The 13,422-nt window shown below is 52.3% G+C and overlaps 1 pseudogene; it reads left to right on the plus strand.

Annotated features, from left to right (window-relative positions):
* The first annotated feature begins 738 nt into the window (after window positions 1-738).
* Window positions 739-13,422, plus strand: part of LOC139251826 (zinc finger protein 271-like) — a 315,853-nt pseudogene continuing 303,169 nt past the window's right edge.

Below are 13,422 nucleotides of genomic sequence, written 5' to 3' on the forward strand. Positions count from 1 at the left end.
GGCTCTCGGGCCCCGGGCAGCACGGCGTGCATTCCCGGGCAACGCTGCTCTCAGGGCCCCGGGCACAACACCGTGCGGCTCTCAGGCAACGCGGCTCTCGGGGCCCCGGGCAGCACGGCATGCTGCTCTTGGGCAACGCGGCTCTCGGGGCCCCGAGTCAGGTTCCACTCCCGGCACCAGCAAACCCCGGGGGCAGCACTTCCCCCACACCAGGAAAACAACAACTTGCGTTTATATAGCAGGCCCAGCAACTCCCAGCCGCTCTGTATCAGGGTGGGCGCTGGATGTGGAAGTCACTCCCTGGCCTCCTGTGCAGGTCTGTTTGTTGCATCATTTTGAGCTGGATGGAGAGGGTGGAGAAGCTGGTTTGTTTCACCCCCGGTAATTATGGGCCCAGTGGGACCAACAATTTACCATGTGGTCCTGTCGAGGGAGGTGGGTTCCATTCCCTGAAGTACAGCAGTGACCCAGATGTGTTTTTACGACAATCCGGCAGCTTTCATGGTCACTTTTTTCTCGTGCCGGCCCCACAAATGACCAGATTTATTAAGCTCAATTTCACAACCTGCCTTTGTGTTTTTGTGGGTTCTCTCTCATACTCCCTATTTCCTGTTTGAAATTCACTTCACAGGGTGTTAAAAGGGGAGGATTTCTAGACTGGAAGTTCAAACCAAACATCACCTCAAGATCTGACAGTAAATCGATCCATTCGAACTGGAATATCATCAGCTTTTGATCATGGAATCAAAAGACACCATTCACAGTGGGGAGAAACGGTGCATATCATCTGTGTGTGGACAAGGCTTCAGCGAATCATCCAACCTGAAGAGACACAAGCGCAGTCACATTGGGGAGAAACCAGTTAAATGTGGGGACTGTGGGAAAAGATTCAACTACCTGTCCCAGCTGGAAACGCATCATCGAATTCACACCGGGGAGAGGCCGTTCACCTGCTCCGACTGTGGGAAGGGATTCACTCGGTTATCCCACCTGCTGATACACCAGCGAGTTCACACTGGGCTGAAGCCTTTCATCTGCTCCGACTGTGCGAAGGGATTCACGACATCATCCGACCTGCGGATACATCAGCGAGTTCACACTGGGGAGAGGCCGTTCACCTTTTCTGAGTGTGGGAAGGGATTCACTCAGCCATCCCACCTGTTGACACACCAGCGTGTTCACACTGTGGAGCGGCCATTCACCTGCTCTGAGTGTGGAAAGGGATTCACTCAGTCATCCAACCTTCTAACTCACCAGCGTGTTCATACTGGGGAGAGGCCGTTCACCTGCTCCGAGTGTAGGAATGGATTCACTCAGTCATCTGACCTGCTGGCACACCAGCGAGTTCACACTGGGGCAAGGCCATTCATCTGCTCCAAATGTGGGAAGGGATTCACTCGTTCATCCCACCTGCGCACACACCAGCGAGTTCACACTGGGGAGAGGCCGTTCATCTGCTCTGGGTGTGGGAAGGGATTCACTGCATTATCCTACCTGCTGACACATCAGCGAGTTCACACTGGGGAGATACCTTTTAAATGTTCTGACTGTGAGAAGAGTTTTAAAAGCAAACAGCACCTCCTGACACACCAGCGAGTTCACACCTTGGAGAGGTCATTCACCTGTTCTGAGTGTGGGAAGGAATTCACTCGGTCATCCCACCTGCGGACACACCAGCGAGTTCAAACTGGGGAGAGACCTTATAAATGTTCTGACTGTGAGAAGAGTTTTAAAAGCAAACAGTACCTGCTGAGACACCAGCGAGTTCACAAGTAACTGCAGTGATTGGATTCTACTATTATTGCTGCAGTTAATCACATTCCGGACTGAATCGTGTTCATTCTGATAGTTGGGGTTTCAACTCCTGTAACGCTGGTGTTAATAACTCTATCTAGACATACAAATTAGTTTTGCTTTCAACACATTGCTATGGAATTTTGTCTTTGCCACCTGAGTGTTGAGCACAACCTGACTGGAGCTGAGAAAGGACAATCTTGGGGGAGGATCTTACAGGGGGAACAGAACTTCAGCCTGGACACAGTCCTTCAGGGCCACACTGAGAGGGGCAAGCAGCACTTTAATCTTTCTCATGTCTCTTCACTGACAGCAACGTTGCCATGAGGTTTAATCCTGACACCTGCACATTCCAAATGATACCACCCAAGGGTGATTAAAGAGATGGGATGGGCGCTCTGTCAGCCTCTTGCCCATATCGCCAACAGCTCAGTAGCGTCATGGCTTGTTCCCTGAGATTAGAAGGCGGCACATGTAGTTCACATTTTCCAAATTGGGGACAAATCTGAGCCAGGGAATAAAGGCCCATCAACGTGACCTCGATCACCAGGAAGATGCTCGAACAGATCCTGAGAGGTGCTGTTTTCATGGGGAAAATGAAGGGGCCATTACAGCTACTGAACATGGCTTCCTCAAAATAAGGTCACATCTTACAAACTAGCTTGAGTTAGTGAAGAAATAGTTAGGTTGGTGGATGGGGGGAATCCGGTTGACATTGTCTCCCTTCGGGCTGTCAAACGCATTTTCTATGGTGGGCCTGATCCGTTATCCTGGCACTTGGCGTGGACCACATTCAGAAAAAGCTATTAAAATAGGAATAAATGAAGATAAACCACATCAGAATTTACATTTAGATTTTATTTACTGGTGCAGCTCCCAATTCCTACCACCTCTTAGCTTGAACATTGGTGAACTGACCCTGCTCAAACCATAACCACAAGGATATCGGTGCATTGTTCTGCCTGTGACACAAGGCTGTATCACTGTCACACACAGGTAGTGTTTCCTTGTTTCACATCTCCATACAAAGACCATCTCTTTACACATGCCTGCTGCAATTGTGTAGAAAAGGTATGAGCAAGGACCAGAAGCTTATTAAAAGACACACATTTCAATACAACAAACGTTACACTGGGAGAAATGTTCAGTTCGAACATATGAAATAGGAGAAGGATATTTGGACCCTCGAGCCTGCTCTGCCATTTAAGAAGATCATCGCCGATCTGATCATGGACACAGTTCCAATGTTAAGTCCTAGTTCGGGTGGTCAGCTGCATTTGACAATAATCAATTCAGATACCTTCAATCTTTACATCTTTATTGAAGCAGCTTCGGACCATTTACCAAACTGCCAGCACAGAGTCTACAGATTCCGGGGCAGGCAGACAAAATGTCTGCCTATCCTCACAGACGCATCTCTTTTATTCTTACAAAACGATGGAGGTATGTCCTGCTGCATCAATCACAGTGTGTTACTCGGGCTTCATGAATTGACAGCCTGTTATCTTTGGAACACTTTATGCTTTTACGAGCGTAATAGCCCAGCTTAATCACACGAAGCAAATGTATTCCTTATCAAGTCATGGCCATAAACCCTTGTTCATCAATGATGACTTTGTCCACTACTTTCTCACAGGAAACCAATTATGTCTTTTCTTATTTTCTTATTGATTCGTAGAACCATTTTATTAACCCTTTCATGATTCTTCCACCGACATTCACACCAATTCCCTGCCCGCTCCCCATAACCCTTTACTCCGTTATCACTCAAAAATATGTCTATCTCTGCCTTAATTATATTCAAAGATCCAGCCTCCACACCTCTCTCAGGCAGAGAATTCCATAGATTTACAACCCGCAGAGAAGAAATTCCTCATCTCCGTTTCACATGGGTGGCCACTTATTCTAAGATATGTCCCCAAGTTTTAGTTTCCCCTGAGTTGAAATATCCTTCCTGCATCCACCTTGTCGAGCCCCCTCATTATTTTATAAGTTTCGATAAGATCACCTCTCATTCTTCTGAGCTCCAATGTGTATACGCCCAACCTACTCAACGTATCTTCATAAATCAACCCCGTCATCTCTGGAATCAACTTTCTCTGAACAGCCTCCAATGCAAGTATACCCTTCCTTAAATATGGAGACCAAAATACGGAGTCCATTACAGGCAAAATGCCAAGCAAACCAGCAGCACACTGGCACCTTAACAGTGTTTCATCGGCCTACAGTTTTTTCTTAAAATCAATTTGCTGAGAGGATATAAACTTAAACCAGGTTTACAGGCGTGTTGCTCGATTCACATATTGAGGTTGGAAGAGATGCTGTGGGACACAGGCTAAGTCCAGTAGCTGAAAGTGATTAACAGACTGGGCTTAGTTTTTAGTGATCCCGGGCGTGTTACCAATACCAGCAAAATCGATTCCCAAGGAATAACGGGGACAGTGGCAGCATGGATATGAAAGTGGCTAAGTGACACAAACAGATTAGTGGTGAACGTTTGTTTTTCAGACTGGAGGAAGTGGTGTTCCCCAGGGGTCGTTACTGGGGCTACTGCTTTTCTTGATCTATATTAATTACTTAGACTTGGGTGTCCAGGGCACAATTTCCAAATTTGCAGATTAAACAAAACTTGGAAGGATAGTGAACACTGAGGAGGATAGTGATCGACTTCAGAAAGACATACAGGCTGGTGGAATGGACAGACATGTGGCAGATTAAATTTAACGTGGAAGAGTTAAAAATGATACATTTTGTTCAGAAGAAGAGAGGCAATATAAACTAAATGGTACAATTTTAAAGGGGTGAGTGAACAGAGACCCAGGAGTATGTGTGCACCAATCGCTGAAGTTGGCAGCGCAGGTTAAGCAAGTGGTTACAAAGATTACGGGACCCTTGGCTTCATGAATAGATGTATAGAGTACAGAAGTGTGGATATTATGATCAACCTGCATTAAATATTGGTTTGGTCTCAATTGGCGTATTGTGTCCAATTCTGAGCACCCTATTTTAGTAAGTATGTGAAGGCTTTGGCGAGGGTGTAGAAAAGATTTACGAGAATGATTCCAGGGATGAGAGACTATGTGGATAGTCTGGAGAAGCTGGGGTTGTTCTCCCCAGAACAGAGAATATTGCGAGGAGATTTGACAGAGGTGTTCAAAATCATGAGGGGTCTGGACAGAATAGAAAGAAACTGTGCCCATTGGCAGTAGGGTCGAGAACTAGAGGACATTATTTAAGTTGATTAACAAAAGAACCAAAGGCAACATTAGAAAAATATTTTTTACATAGCTAGTGGTTAGGATCTGGAATGCACTGCCTGAAAGGATGATGGAGGCAGACTCAATCACGGCTTTCGAAAGGGAATTAGATAAGTACCAGAGAGAGATAAATCTGCAGGGCTATGGGGAAAGGGAGGGGGAGTGGGATTAGCTGAATCTTTTGCAGATAGCCTGCATGGGCTCTATGGGTCAAATGGTCTCCTTCCGTGCTATAACCAGTCTCTGATTCTAAGATGATGAAAAACCTGTTGCACAGGATGCTCCATCTCCCGGGCACTGGGACCGAGTTGTGAACAGAGACCCTGAAACCTCACCCACTCTCTGTTCCTGAACCAAGATGGCCACGCATGCACCCTGACCCCGCCCTGTGCAAGATGGCGGCCAGTGACCCCGCTCACCTGGGACTGTCGGCTCTAATTCGGGGCCTGAGACCGACACCGGGTGTTGACAGAGCTTCCCAGCCCACCCGTGGCACCAAGTCCTGCCGTGCGGCCACAATTTCCTCCTGTCTCCCTGAACTGCCTGTCGGACCGAAGTCCGCCTCCACTGCCTGCGCAAACAGTGAGGGAGATGCAGACTCGGCCCTGCCCACTGGGGGCCGCAAGCCCCGCCCGCTGAGCCAACCCCGCCCCTCGCACACTCTGATTGGTTAAAGGACCAACCGCCTGGACGCTCCTCCAGCCCTGCACTTCGCTCTTCGCTCTTCCTATTGGTCGGGAGGCACGTCAATCTGTCGGGCAGTGTGAGCTGAGCATGCGTGGTGGGTGAGAGATGGGCGGGTGGGAGGGAGCGGGTTAATAAACCCCGACGGGGGGAACGCGGGCGTCAAACAGCCCGAGTGGTGGCCCAGGCCGCACCCGAGAGAAAACACTCCGCATCATCCGCTTCACACACCCGCTGTGGGCCTCAGGCCCCGAACAAGAACCGCGAGCAGATGTCTCCGGCCAGAAACATTTCCATGTCAGTCCCTGTTCCCGGAGGAGTGTGAGATTCCGGTGGGGCGACCTTCTCTTCCCGCACTGCAAAGCGCGCTCCCCTACTCCAGATTCCCACGCAGGAGATGCAGTGACGTGTGACTGCTCAACCAATCAGGTAAAGGATTCTCAATTAACAGTAACGGGATCTCCCTGCAGACGAGTTCTCATTGCTGTTAATTGAGAAAAACAATGAACATTATAACACCAAATAAAAAATTAGAAACACACCGTAATTGAAATTAAATGTAATAAATATCTTAGAGAAAAAAAACATTTGCGAGTTTTTAAAAAGGTTTTTTAAATTATGGTTTAAAATAATCCAGTGGGCAGAGTTTCTAAAAAAATAAAGTTTTTTTTTAATGTTATTTTCTATGTTTTAAGTGTGTTTTAAAACACTTACATCTGTAAAAGTAGGCTACGCTCCTGTTTTTATCTGGTGCAAGAGGTTTGAGGACATTTTCTGGGCAAGATATGGGTAAATCCCGGAATCTTGCCCATGCAAATGTGCTCGCTCCCGTTATGCGTTGGATCTGTCAAGCTCATTGTGTGCTGGAAACCGGCTTTTGTGATGCCTTCCCGATCCTTGCACACTCCGTACGGATCCGGGGAGGCCGGGATTTCCAGGCCAATGTTATGAGTTTCTATCCTGGACTTTTGATGGCTTTTGTAAACTCCTGTTACAGGCTGTGAGAAGGGTAGCATTTACAGACTGCACATTCAAACCCAACATCACATTAAGGTCTGACAGTGTCACTCCATTCACCAGGGCCCCAATATCATCGGCCTTTGAATGTGGAAGGTGAAACGTTTGTTGTGTTTGTGGGAAAAGATTTCAAACATCAGTGTGACTGGAAAAGCACCGAGACGCTTTCTCACTCAATCACACAAACATGAGCGAGAGTGTCCCAGTGTACTGGCTGTGGAAAGAGCTTAAATCAGTTAGACAGCCTGAAAAAACATCGCACCATTGACAGCGGGGAGAAACCGTACACGTGTAATGTGTGTGGACCAGGCTTCAACCGAGTGTCCAACCTGAAGAGACACAAAGACACCCGCACCATGGAGAAACCGTGGAAATATGGGGACTGGAGGAAGAGATTAAATTGCACGTCCCAGCTGGAAATTCATCGACGCAGTCACACTCGAGAGAGGCTGTTCAGTTGCTCTTACTGTCTGAAGACTTCCAAAAATTCATCGTACCTGCGAAACTCCAGCAAATTTATACTCGGGTGAAGCTGTTCACCTGCTCAGTGTGGGAAGGGATTTTCTCAATACAATCACACCCTGGCACACCAGCGAGTTCACACTGGCGAGTGATCGTTCAGGTGCTCTAACTCTGCAAAGATATTTGCACACTCGCCCAACCTACTGAAACAACAGCGAGTTCACACCAGGGAAAGGTCATTCACCTGCTCCGTATGTGTGAAGGGATTCACTCGTTCATCTAACCTGCTGACCCACAAGTGAGTTCACACTGGGGAAAAGCCGTCTCCTGCTCGGTGTGTGGGATGAGATTCGCTCAGTCATCCAACCTCAGGACACACCAGCTTGTTCACACTGATAAAATACCTTTCAAATGTTCTGACTGTGGGAAGAGCTTCCAAACACGAAGGATCTGCTGACACACCACTGAATTCACACTGGCGAGAGACCGTTCACCTGCCCTGACTGTGCAAATGGATTCACTAATTTTTCAACGTGCTGACACATCAGTGAGTTCACAAGTGTTTCAGGGGTTGTATTCTGCTGTTACTGTTAATCATATCCAGGCTTGAACCATGTTCATTCGGGCAGTTGGGGTTTGGTAAAGCTGCTGTTAGTAATCCCTATAACTGTGCTGGAGTTTAATCTGCATCAATGTCAAATAAATCAGGTTTGTTTCACAGACACTCAGTGTGTCGAGTCATTGATGTCTCGACAATGAGACGAGCTGATTGGGTACTTGTTACAAACTGTGTGGAATCCATTTCAAAACTGAGTTCCCACAACTTTTTAAAAGATGGATCTGCAATATGTCCAAGTCTGACAGGAAATAAATGATTCTTATATCACAGGATCCAGTCCAACCATCCAGGAAAGTGAGTCCCTGTAATATTGGATTTTAACCTATTGGAAATATTATGATAATCTGTTATTGTCACAGGGCAAAGCAGCATTGTTGTTTTAACATCAATTTAGTCAAACTCAATGGGCAATCCAATCTTCAAAGGGGATTATCTCCTTAAAGCTGATGGTGTCGGCAGTTCTGAAGCTCATTTCTCACTGTGAGGGTTTCAGAATGAGAAGCTTTAACAACAACCGATGTTTCACAGAAGGATTTCTCACCAGACCAAAGGACATTGGTGGACTTTAATGGGCTGTTTGTGTCACTGGGCTACAGGAGGAAAGCTGGTGGCAGCAAACAGACAGTTTAACAGCTTGTCCATGGTCCACTCTAAACCACACCTTCTCTCTCTCACTATTTATGGACATTGCTGCAGTAATTGCTCCTCTGACCTATTCTCCCTTGTCCCTGCTACACCCCTAAATACACGGCCTACACAATCTCTCTCCCCGACATCCTCACTGTGCTGGAATCCACAAAAGTCTCCCCATCTGCTCCTGTTTCTCAACCTGGATCCTAAAACTACTAAACTCAGTCTGCCCTTCCTGAAGTCTACAAGCTCTAAAGCTGAGGCTTAGTGTTCCTCAGACCTGTCTCTTTGATTTATCTGCCCTTCTCTCCTTCTCTTTCCCCCTTGTTTATGTTCCACAATCTGGGCCCTGGCCCTTCCCCGGGGATTCAAAAGAGAGTAAACTTCCCTCTGCACTGTTCCAACAAAAACTCCCATGGCAGGTACGGGGGGGTGTAGATACAGAGTAAAGCTCCCTCTACACTGTCCAACAAACACTAACAGGGCAGGTACAGCACGGGGTTAGATAGAGAGTAAAGCTCCCTCTACACTGCCCATCAAACACTCCCAGGACAGATACAGGGTGTTAGTTACAGAGTAAAGCTCCCTCTACACTGTCCCATCAAACACTCCCAGGGCAGGTACAGCATGGGGTTAGATACAGAGTAAAGCTCCCTCTACACTGTCCCATCAAACACTCCCAGGGGAAGTACAGGGGGTTAGATACAGTGTAAAGCTCCTTCTGCACTGTCCCATCAAACACTCACAGGGCAAATACAGCACGGATTAAATAGAGTAAAGTTCCCTCTACACTGCCCCATCAAACATTCTCAAGAAAGTTAAAGATACGAGTAAAGCTCCCTCATCACTTTTCAATCAAACACTCCCACAACAGGTATAGCCCAGGTTAGATAGAGAGTAAAGCTCCCTCTGCACTGTCCCATCAAACAATCCCAGGGCAGATACAGCATGAGATGGATGCTGATGTGAGCATTGAGGTTGGGTGTCACTGATGCTGACCTCACTGCCTGTTGTGTTTACAAAATCACAAATTAGGGCATACCTGTGTGAAGTAATACGAGAATCCAAAGAAATTCCCTTTGAATGGGCACAGAGACTCTTTCCCTTTAAAAAGCAACAGAGACTGTGTGAAACTAAGAATGAAGCATTAATGGGCGATTAAAATTAAACTGGATGTTGGCACTTGTAAATAGCGCTCCACAAGCCGACATCCGACTGATCGGTGACTGCTGAGGCTGTTGGGTCAGAACCAGGGGGCGAGAGCCAATGTTTGAGCCGGGGCGCTGTACACGGCGATAACATCAGCATGACGGAGCGCAGCAAAGCGAGGCACAACGTGTTACCGCCACCTCAAAACTCCCGACAGGTTTAGTAGGAGATGCTGTTCTCACCGCGTCTGGTCACAAACTCATTTACAGCCCGTTATCGCCAGCCGGGGGCACTGACAGGAGACTCAAAGGAGCAAAATTTCACCCCTCTCCCTTTAAACATGGACAGAGACACTGCAAATTTAATCCGGCTCAGAGACACCCCAAATCGCTGCAGAAATACCACCAACACAGTCTCCGCAAGATCCTACACATCCCCTGGGAGGACAGACACACCAACGTCAGTGTTCTCGATCAGACCAACATCCCGAGCATCAACGCACTGAGCACACTCGACCAGCTCCGCTGGGCATGCCACATTGTCCACATGCCCCACACCAGACTCCCAAAGCAAGTGCTGTACTCGGAGCTCCGAATTGGCCAGCGAGCCCCAGGGGGGCAGAGGGAACATTGCAGGGACAACCTCAAAGCCTCCCTGATAAAGTGTAACCTCCCCACGATACCTGGGAGTCCCTGGTCGCAGACCATCCATAGTGGAGGCAGTGTATCCGGGAGGGCGCTGAGCATCGCCGAGAATGAGCAGAAACCAAGCTCAGGCAGCGGAAAGAGCGAGTGGTCAACCTGTCCCATCTGACATACACTCTCATTCCCCTGGGCTGCTCACTCACCGTTACACTGGATCAAGTCTTCCTCCATCCCCAGGGACGGCCCACCATGGTGACGGTGATGATGATGACAGAGGCCCAGTGAAACTGCCCCTTTAAATAGACACAGCCTGCCCTTTATGGAGCGCGCCCTGGATTGTTCGGCGATGGTTTGCTGCCGTAGCCCCGCCCCCGTCGTTGATTCGCGGCGAGCAGCGCGCGCTGGGAGGGGGATGGGGCTGCTGCCCCGCGCGGCCTCGCCATTGGCTGCGGGTCGAGTGACGGTTGGCGGTTGGTGGCGCGCTGCGCTCGCGGCCCCGGATGTTGGCAGAGCCGCAGCGGGTGAGGCGGGGATTTCTGCGCAGGCGCGGGGCCAGCCATTATGGAGATTGGCGGCGGGCGGGCGGACCGAGCGGCCCGGGGTGCGCCCAGCTTTCCTGTGGACTCACTGACATGGCGGGGGCGGGCCGGGGGGCCCAGGTTCCCTGTGGACTTACTGACACCGCGGGGGCCCCTAGGTTCCCTGTGGACTCACTGACACCGCGGGGGCAGAGCGGGGGGCCCAGGTTCCCTGTGGACTCACTGACATCGCGGGGGCGGCCCGGGGTACGCCCAGGTTCCCTGTGGACTCACTGAAACCGCGGTGGCGGGCCCAGGGGGCCCAGCTTCCCTGTGGACTCACTAACACCGCGGGGACGGGCCGGCGAGCCCAGGTTCCCTGTGGACTCACTGACACCGCGGGGGCGGTCCCAGGTTCCCTGTGGACTCACTGACAGCGCGGGGGCGGGCCGGGGGGCCCAGGTTCCCTGTGGACTCACTGACACCGCGGGGGCGGGCCGGGCGGCCCAGGTACCCTGTCGACTCACTGACACCGCGGGGGCGGGCCGGGGGGCCCAGGTTCCCTGTGGACTCACTGACACCGCGGGGGGTCCAGGTTTCCTGTGGACTCACTGACACCGCGGTTGCGGGCCCAGTTCCCTGTGGACTCACTGACACCGCGGGGGCGGCCCGGGGGCCCAGGTTCCCTGTGGACTCACTCACACCGCGGGGGCCCCCAGGTTCCCTGTGGACTCACTGACACCGCGGGGGCGGACCGGGGGGCCCAGGTTCCCTTTGGACTCACTGACACCGCGGGGGCGGACCGGCGAGCCCAGGTTCTCTGTGGACTCACTGACACCGCGGGGGCGTGCCGGGGGGCCCAGGTTCACTGTGGACTCACTGACACCTCGGGGGCCCGCAGGTTTCCTGTGGACTCACTGACACCGCGGGTGCGGACCGGGGAGCCCAGGTTCCCTGTGGACTCACTGACACCGCGGGGGCGGGCCCGGGGGGCCTAGGTTACCTGTGGACTCACTGACACCGCGGGGGCGGGCCAGGGGGCCCAGGTTCAATGTTGACTCGCTGACACCGCGGGGGCGGGCCGGGGGCCCAGGTTCCCTGTGGACTCGCTGACATCGCGGGTGCGGACCGTGGGGCCCAGGTTCCCTGTGGACTCGCTGCCACCGCGGGTGCGGGCCGTGGGGCCCAGGTTCCCTGTGGACTCACTGACACCGCGGGGGCGGGCCGGGGGGCCCAGGTTCCCTGTGGACTCACTGACACCGCGGGGGCGGGCCGGGGGGCCCAGATTCCCTGTGGACTTACTGACACCGCGGGGGCGGGCCGGGGGGCCCAGGTTCCCTGTGGACTCACTGACACCGCGGGGGGCCCAGGTTCCCTCTGGACTCACTGACACCGTGGGGGCGGCCCGGTGGGCCCAGGTTCCCTGTGGACTCACTGGCACCGCGGGGGCGGCCCGGCGGGTCCAGTTTCCCTGTGGACTCACTGACACCGCGGGGGCTGACCCAGGTTCCCTGTGGACTCACTGACACAGCGGGGGCGGACCCAGGTTTCCTGTGGACTCACGGACACCGCGGGGGCGGACCGAGCGGGCCCAGGTTCCCTGTGGATTCACTGACACCGCGGGGGCGGACCGCGGGGCCCAGGTTCCCTGTGGACTCACTGACACCGCAGGGGCGGGCCGGGGGGCCCAGGTTCCCTGTGGACTCACTGACACCGCGGGGGCGGACCGGGGTGCGCCCAGGTTCCCTGTGGACTCACTGACACCGCCGGGGCGGGCCGTGAGTTTTGGGCCGCCGCATCGTCGGCAGGAGGGCGGCGGCTGCAGGGGAGCTTCGGGCGGGGCCGGGCCTCGGTTAATGGCGGGGGGCGGGTGGAGAGAGATGGCGGTTTGTGCGGAGTTCGGCCGCAAACTGTGCGCTGTGCGGGGCCGCCCACCCGTGGGGAGCAGGGAGCGAGAGGGGCGGGGCTTGCTCTACGTCACAGTTCTCTTTGTTGTCTCGCTGCAGGGCAGGGAGCATGCGCGGCGGCCATCTTAGTGCAGGGAGACCATCAGGCACAGGACGGTGATCAATGACATGTGCGGCGGCCATCTTGGTGCAGGGAAGCCATCAGGGACAGGATGGTGAGCAGTGACATGCGCGCCGGCCATCTTGGTGCAGTGAGGCCATCAGGTACAGGATGGTGAGCAGTGACATGAGTCAAGCTGCAGCAGCTGGGGTGGTTCTCCGTGGAGCAGTGAAGGCGCAGGGCAGCTTTCAATCAGGAAGCTTCAGATTGAGTCAGGGAACAGAATGGTTCAGCTCACAAAGAATCAGAGAATGGTTATAGCACGGAAGGCCATTCGGCCCATCGAACCCGTGCCGGCTCCCAGCGAGTCCCCCTCCCTTTCCCTCGCCCTTTCCCCCCTCGCCAATCGCCTTAAATCTGTGTTCTCTGGTTCTTGACGTTTTCGCCAATGGGAACAGTTTCTCTCTCTCGCTCTCTCTCTCTCCCCATTTTTTAACCAATAAGGGAATTAAGGGTTACGGGGAGCAGGCGGGTAAGTGGAGCTGAGTCCACGGCCAGATCAGCCATGATCTTGTTGAATGGCGGAGCAGACTCGAGAGGCTAGATGGCCTACTCCAGTTCCTAATGCTTATATTCTTATG

The sequence above is a fragment of the Pristiophorus japonicus genome, unplaced genomic scaffold, assembly GCF_044704955.1.
Source record: "Pristiophorus japonicus isolate sPriJap1 unplaced genomic scaffold, sPriJap1.hap1 HAP1_SCAFFOLD_45, whole genome shotgun sequence".
NCBI classification, from domain to species: domain Eukaryota; kingdom Metazoa; phylum Chordata; class Chondrichthyes; family Pristiophoridae; genus Pristiophorus; species Pristiophorus japonicus.